The following is a 6,735-nucleotide window of genomic DNA, read 5'->3' on the forward strand; positions in this document are numbered from 1 at the left end:
TTTTCTATGCAAATAAGAATGTAAAATGTAATGTATGAGACTCAAAATCATCAAAGCAAACATGATCAAATACTTGGTACCTCCCCCACACTTGAATCACACAGTCTCTGTGTGAGTGAGAGAGAGAAACCCAAAAGAAAACTAAAATGCAGAGAAAAACTGGTATATACAAGGGTAAGGTAGTGGAGTGGTACCTCAAATGGAGAGTGGAGAAGGGGGGTCCTTCCCACTATTAAGAGTGATTTTCAGGACCTGAGAGAGGAGCTCTTGAAGCTTGATTGGATCATCTTGGAGCTCATGAGTGATGATGGCCCTTGCACTTGAGAATGATGTAGTCTTTCCTTTACATCTGATCTTGTACTCAATAGCTCCATCCTTAAGCTTCATTGGGTGAAGAGTGAGAGTGTGTGGCAGTGTATCAAGAGGTGGAGGGTGAGGTTCTTTCATCATCTTCTTCTTGACATGAGTAGCCTTTGCAGCTCTACTCACCTCCTCCTTTTTAGCACTTTCCAAGTGCTCATCACACATCTCTGTAGAAGACTCTCCAGCAAGAGTTTCTTTCTCAACATACAGCACTTCAGCCTTTGGTTTCTCAATGGATGATGCTTCACAAGTGATTGTTCCACAATACACAGACTTCATCTCTAGGGGCTGGAGAGGATATGAGACAGCTTTGTTCACTTTGAGGAGTGTGACCTTCTTGTTATCAAAGTCTATGCAAGCTCCTACAGTTGTGAGAAATGGAGTGCCAAGGATGAGTGGGAACCTCTTTGCAGTTGCCATCTTTAGGACAGTGAGGTCAACAGGGATGGTGCATGCTCCAATCTTCATAGGAAAATCCTTGATGAGACCAATTGGGGTTGTAGAAGAAGAATCCCCAAACTGTAGTAAAGATCTGGTTGGCTCCATGCTCTCAATCCCTAGAGTCTTTACCATCTCTATAGAGATCACATTCACACTTGCACCAGAATCAACAAGAGCATCATCAAAAGTGAGCTTACCAAGGGAGCAAGACAAGGTAAACATCCCCTGGTGCTCTTGTTTAGAGAGAGACTTTGGTGGGACTTGTGGGTCAAGTTGCAGAGTAGAGAAGTCCAGAAGCTCTGCTACCTTATCTTTGTGAGTTAGAATGTCCTTGATGAGCATCATTTGTACACGAGCCTCTCGCATACCCGAGATCTCTGGAAGCTTTACCCCAACATCACTAAGATCTTTCCTGAACTTGGAGATGACCTTCTTCTGAGCTTTGGTGAGGACCCTCTGTGGAAATGGGAGTTTATCATAAGGTGACTGCTCAACCTCAGTGGTGTCCTCCTGCGTGACCATCTCAACCTTGTGTCCATCTCTCTTCACAACCTTAGCTGCAACCAGCTTGTATACTTTCTCCACAATCTTTGCCCCACTTGTTGTCACAATCTGTTGCTCAACCTGTCCAATATCAGTTCCAAACACCAATTTTTCAATCTCATCTACCTCTTTCTTGTGCTCATTCAGCTCAATCTCTGAAGAAGTAGTAGAGAGGGTAACATTGCAGTACTTTGTGGGATTCTGGTCTGGTTTCCCTGGTAGAGTTCCCATTGGCTGCTTGGAGGTGGAAGCCATAGAAGCAAACTGATTCTCTAAAGTCTTGACTGTAGAAGCAAGGTGTGAGAATTTGTTGTTCAGATCAGTGTAGCTCCCATCAATCTTGGAGTGAAGGTTCTTCAACTCATAACCTACATGCTTCTCACTTCTAGTCTGAGACTCTAAGATTTGCTTCAGTAAGGCATCAGTGTTGCTCTCTTGAGGAGCAGAGGAACCAATTGAAGGGTTTTGTTGAGACTGATAGCTGCCTTGCTGGTTGTTTCTAGGCTGATAACCACTCTGTTGGTTGTTGGGATAGGATTTCTGCTGGTAGTTGTTGTACTGAAAGTTGGGCTCCTTTTTGTACCAGCTACCATTGCTATTAATGAAGCACAGTTCCTCTTGACCTTCCAAACTTTCAACTTCATTGACAGTAGGTGGTGTCTCTTGCTGTGGGTTACCAACAAAGTGAACCTGCTCTTGAGTAGCTTTATTAGCAATGAGGATGTCAATCTTATCCTGTAGAGCTTTCAACTCCCTTCTTGTTTGCTTGTCATCTGTCCTATTGGCTCTGTCATGATCTCCACTGTAGACTGCATCACTCTTAACCATGTTGTCAACCAGCTGCGCTGCTTCTCTCTCAGTTCTGTCCAAGAAGTTCCCATTGCTTGCAGTATCCAATCTGGCTCTGTACTCAGGAAGAGCACCTCTATAGAATGTACTGAGCAAACTTCCCTTGTTGAAACCATGGTGTGGACACTGAGCTAGGTAGCCATTGAACCTCTCCCATGCTTCACTGAATCCTTCCAAGTTCTTCTGTTTGAAACTAGATATCTCATTCCTGTAGTCAGCTGTCTTAGAAGTAGAGAAGAACTTTTCTAGGAAAGCATTCTTGCAGTCATCCCAAGTGGTGATGGAGCTGCTTAGCAGAGACTTCTCCCACTGACGTGCCTTGTCCCCCAAAGAGAAAAGGAAAAGCTTAAGCTTGAAAGCATCCTCTGATACACCATTGGTTTTGGATAGGCCACAGTATCTATCAAAGCTGTCCAAGTGGTCGAATGGGTTCTCTGCAGCCAGGCCATGAAACTTGTTGTTCTCAATCTGGTTCAGCAACCCTGACTTGATCTCAAAGTTGTTTGCTGCCACAGCTGGTGCTCTGATTCCTAACAGTTGACCGTTGTTGGTCGGGCGGTCATAAGCACCAATAGGGCGAGCTGGTGGTTGTGGGTCAGCCATGTCAATGTTCAACCCTTGTGTGTGAGCTAGCTGCTCTTCTTGTCTTCTCTTTCTAGCACACTCTCTCTCTAAAGCTCTGATGTCTTCTGCTCTTGGAACTGGGTTTGTTGGACCCTTGCTCCTCAAGTGCATACACCTATAAATCAAAAGTAGGTGAAGATAAAGAATCAGTAATCAGCGAAAATAAAAATGACTTAGTCTCAAACAAGCTACTAAATCTCAATGTTTAAATCTACTCAGAAATTTGGTAACGGCGCCAATTTGATGCTAGGAGTTTTGAGGCTCCTAAGTCAAATGATAGTAAAGTGGAAGTAAGTTGTCGAACCAATTCTAAGGGATTTAAAGCAATGAGAATGCAAGTGCCTATTTAATCTAAGTGCAACCAGAGATTTGAATGATTTTAAATTACTACTAATGATTGAATGCAATAAAAGAATTATACTTTCTTAACTAATGTAAAAGAGAACTCATGGGTGTAGGGAATTTGACCTTGGGTGATCAAGTTTCGAACTAAGAAATGCAAATGATCAATCAAACTATCAACCTTAAGCCTAAACACAATTCTAAGCAAGCTCTATGTCTAGATGAATGCTCATTTGCTAACACATCTCAAACATCAAATGTCTTTGGTTGAATAATATGAAAGCAATCATTAAGAACAAGTCTAATAGCTATCTTAGCATCTTTAACAACAAATGTCTTTGGCAAAGTACACTAAAAGCTTAGGAGAGTTGTCTCAGACATTTCATCAAACACCTTTTGGGTGGGAAAAGCCTAATGATCAACTTTTAAGTAGCTAACTCAAAAGATGCATTATGAATACTCTACTAGCAAGGAACAAGAATGATCTACACTAAAACATCCTAGAACTAGCCTAATCACCCTTAATCTCCCTAACCCATGAATTCAAAAGGTGATTACTCACTAATCTCCATGATTCCTCTTGAACCCATGGTGGATTTCAGATTAATCATGTAGAGAAATAGATAAGAAATCAACAGAAACACAAGAACATAACAAATCAAAATCCAAAAGAGATCAACTTTTCTTGAGAGTTTTGTGTTCTTCCAATCAATCAAAGATAATCTGCCAAAAGGTGGCTACAACATACTTAAACATTAGGTTTTTCAGAGTAAAAATGTGCATAAGAAATTGCAAAAAGGTCCTTGAAAAAACATAAAATCGTGTAGCAAAAGGGGCTGGAGCGACCTTGGGGGGTCGCTCTGAGAGGTCGCTCCAGCCTCCATTTTTGTGTCTCCGGGCGATGAAAACGCGAGCTACTTAGGTGGGTCGCTCTGGTTGGTCGCTCTGGTTGGGAGCTACCTTAGGGGGTCGCTCCAGAAGGTCACTCTGCGGTTCTCGACCAGGGTGGATATGCCTCTAGTAAATTGATCATAACTCCTTCATCACATCTCCAAATGACTTGAAACCACTTCCATTAGAAAGCTAACTCAATTTCCTGTGTCTCCACAAAATCTTAGCAACAGAAGATTTCTATAAGGCCTCCATCCATGCTCATCTTTCACCCCCTTTTTGATCACATTGCTTCCAAATGTCTCCAAGAACTCCATGTGGTGTTCCAATACCTGATAGAGACATATGTATGCCAAATGCAACCTAAACATGTCTAAATCCTAATCTATATGATGCAAATACTTATGAATGAATAGCTAAAACAATACAAATATGCAAGACATCAACCCAAACGCCTGCTTACGTTGCCGTATCTCATCGTCGAGCGGACCTATGCCCCTTTCAAGGTCAGTCTTCAGCAGAGTTGACAGCCCTACAACCTATCAGCGCAACAAATGATAATCATATAATTTCATAGCACGAGAGAATAACTAGTAAAATAAAGTTACCCCATTATATTGATTCAGAGCTTCAAGGCTACGAGCTCCGACCACTTGGATGAGATTTTCAAGTCTAATCTCAAATGCGCTAGTAGCTGAGGACAAATCAATCCATTGCGAACTGGTAATCAAAACCCAATCTTTTTTTTACACAGTGGGATTTATAAGACAATCCGTACCGTTTGGTGGTTCTGTTTCTGGGTGGTCATGTGCGGAGTTTATGACGGGAAAAAAAAAACAGATTAGAAAAAAGAAAAGAAAAAAAAAAACAGATTAGAAAAAAAAATGTTACTAAATTATGAGAGATGTCATGTTACTAACTGGTTCATCATTTGGTCTGTTTCTCCATGACATCAACGACGTACACTAAGAAGTATAAGAGGAGATTCTAAGCATTGAGTTTAAAAGCACTTATACGAGATGTGTGGAAGAAAAATCACTCACCCACGACGACCTACGGCGATCATGATCTTCAGAGTGGTCGTATGGACCATTAGTACCGGCTTCCAAGTCAACTTCAGGGGCAGGAGCAGAGGCACCACCGGCTTTCGGATCTTCTGTGAATCCGCACATTGGACAATACTTCGGCCTCGTTAGTAGTTGTTCTGAGTTCACCTGACACGAAGATTTTACTACAAAGGCAACTGCGATGCCGTTCTCAAAGAAAGCAACTTCTAAGAAGCTGCCTTTGATTACTACGTAGTATTATCAGTGTTGTAGAGGCAGAGCCGTTCTCACTCGAGGGAAAAAACACTTGTTTAGGGCAATAGGGTGGGTGTCGCAATGGGGGGTTTTGTCACATCACATAACCTTTTTCTTTTGGGATCAAATCACATAACATAACCCTTTTTTTCGATCAAATCACATCACAAAACCTTTTTTTTCTTTTTTGAACAAATCATATCACATAACCAAAGCCGTCATTTTTTCTTATTTTATCTTTTCCACATCACACCCATTAAATTCCAATAAATATAAAATTATTCATTAAAAATATTAGAAATCAGCAGCTCGACGTTGGAGAAGTTCCCTTTTATGGTATGGTAAGCAAAGTTTTAGATTAAAATGAAAACATGATTTTTCAAGAAATCATTTACAAAATATGGAAACGATTGTTAATTTCTAAGAAAATTGTGTAAATTAAAAAGATTTTGCCCACAAATTCAAGATGACAAAAATATTATTTTTCCTGTGATTCGCTCACACTAAAGTATAATAATTTTATTACGATATATATATATTCATAATTTTTTTATAAAAAATTATTTCTTGGGGCAGCTGAAAGTGTCCGCACGATTATGGTGAGAGGGGAGGATGTGGGAAGAAATAAACGGCGTGATTGGGAATATAAACAAGTCAATTCCGGTTGGTTTACAAAAAGAAAACAAGTCAGATTCGTATTTGAGTAGATCTAATCTATTAAAACTGAAGTACACTTTAGAAATAACATTCATTTCATGTTTAATATTACACTTTTTGCCACTGAAAATAATATTACTCATCGTTAATGTCTTTTTCCTTATTTAACATCACAAAATAAAAACCTATTCCATATACTTATTCTTAAACCAGCGAGACCCAGTTATCATTTCTAACTCGGTTTAGTTTTTAATGCGGCCAAAATTTTCTGCAGGTCAATTGACATCCACCAATAAACTGAGTCTATAAATTATGTTACTTTTAAAACTACTAAGGGAATCATTATTACTATCAGGCTATCAGTAGTGCATATGTGACAACACGAAATGTAAGTACATGAAATCCAAACGAGGGTCACTGGCCGGACCGACGATGGCGAGAGCGAAATCAGCAGCCGGAGTTGGAGATTTTTGTCGGTAAGGTAGAGAGAAATCAGAGGGATTTTTTCTAGAGAAAAAGTGTTATCACATGATAATTCTATGAAACATGTATAGTTTGAGTTTTACTTTAGGTATTCATTTTTACCCTTTCTTTAATACAGTTTTGTTTGAACTGAAAGGATATGGTTTGAGAAAGCGCGTGTGGGGCACTGTGTATCTGAACTATTTATTTCGTTTGTGACATTGTGTCCTCTGAAAAATTCACTTCGTTTGTTGCATTACGT

The 6,735-nt window shown here is 40.1% G+C and overlaps 1 non-coding gene across 1 annotated transcript; it reads left to right on the forward strand.

The window, feature by feature from the left end:
• The first annotated feature begins 2,305 nt into the window (after nt 1-2,305).
• On the forward strand, nt 2,306-2,413 carry LOC130510216 (small nucleolar RNA R71). The gene has a single exon (XR_008943899.1). It is a non-coding gene; the product is annotated as a small nucleolar RNA R71 (small nucleolar RNA).
• The last annotated feature ends 4,322 nt before the right edge of the window (nt 2,414-6,735 follow it).

This window comes from Raphanus sativus, chromosome 3, assembly GCF_000801105.2.
Source record: "Raphanus sativus cultivar WK10039 chromosome 3, ASM80110v3, whole genome shotgun sequence".
Classification (NCBI taxonomy): domain Eukaryota; kingdom Viridiplantae; phylum Streptophyta; class Magnoliopsida; order Brassicales; family Brassicaceae; genus Raphanus; species Raphanus sativus.